Source organism: Macrobrachium nipponense, chromosome 3, assembly GCF_015104395.2.
Source record: "Macrobrachium nipponense isolate FS-2020 chromosome 3, ASM1510439v2, whole genome shotgun sequence".
Taxonomy (NCBI): Eukaryota; Metazoa; Arthropoda; class Malacostraca; order Decapoda; family Palaemonidae; genus Macrobrachium; species Macrobrachium nipponense.
Genome location: NC_087202.1, coordinates 18583273 through 18583811, shown reverse-complemented (window position 1 = coordinate 18583811; position 539 = coordinate 18583273).

Genomic DNA, 539 nt, shown 5'->3' with positions numbered 1-539 from the left:
AGTGCTCTTTTATATCGATCCCCATGGTAGGTGGTCTGAGAGAGAGAGAGAGAGAGAGAGAGAGAGAGAGAGAGAGAGAGAGAGAATTAATATACGTACGATGCCTCAATGTAACAGAATAGTGCTCGTGTTGGGAAAAATGCAAATTTGAGGTAAACGTTAAATTAAATAAAATGATAGCTTTTCTGATAGGAAGATATTGTGGAATACTACGGTATTTGCTGATCTAGTTATTAGAATATTATAAGTGATTTACTGATTGGTGGCACACCTGAATTTAAAGAGATATCTTCCTAAGCACGCAAACATATGCACACTAATATAGATGTAATTTATATGCCCCTGAAATTATCTTTGAGACCATCCTAATCTAACCAACAGTTGTCTGTTTCTTTTTTTGGTTATAGAAGTGACTCTTTTTCTGAACGAACAGAAGCCTGATACTGAATAAGGTCTCATAATTAGAGGCTTTAGGCGTAACTTAATCATGAAAACCATCTACGATGGCGAAGATTCTCCTTTTTTATTTTCATTTATTA